Consider the following 519-nt stretch of genomic DNA (forward strand, 5'->3'; position numbering starts at 1 on the left):
CTGGCTGCATAGATAGCCTAGGCTATAATGCACTTTTGGATGGAAACTCCTCTACGACTCAACTCCAAATTGCTCAGACTGTGATTTTATCTTCTGCGCCTTTATTTCACCTTATCAGAATCATCAGCGCAGACATTTAGTAGTTCATTTATGATACGATTCCCCACTTACCCGTGCAGAAAGATGGACTGGGATTCGGGGAAGTGGTTTCCGGGCGGTGGGGTGAACAGGACTTGACTGTAGTCGTGGCTGTACTCTTCATTATAAGGCACCGGGTTTCTCTTGCCGTTCATCGCCCAGAAGAGCCCTAATATGAGCATCACCGCCCCGAGCACCACACAGCACATGCTGAACGCCTGCAGTCGACTTTGATTAGAAGTTAGAAAAGCGGTGGAGCCACCGGTGACTATTAAGAATACTCCAATAAAAATAGCGCCATGATGTAGTGAAGGCATAATGTACATTCATAACATTGATCTATCTGGAAAGTTCCGCGCGCATCGTCCAGCTTCAAGATGA

This window comes from Sinocyclocheilus grahami, unplaced genomic scaffold (genome assembly GCF_001515645.1).
Source record: "Sinocyclocheilus grahami isolate Dianchi unplaced genomic scaffold, SAMN03320097.WGS_v1.1 scaffold1051.1, whole genome shotgun sequence".
Lineage (NCBI taxonomy): Eukaryota > Metazoa > Chordata > Actinopteri > Cypriniformes > Cyprinidae > Sinocyclocheilus > Sinocyclocheilus grahami.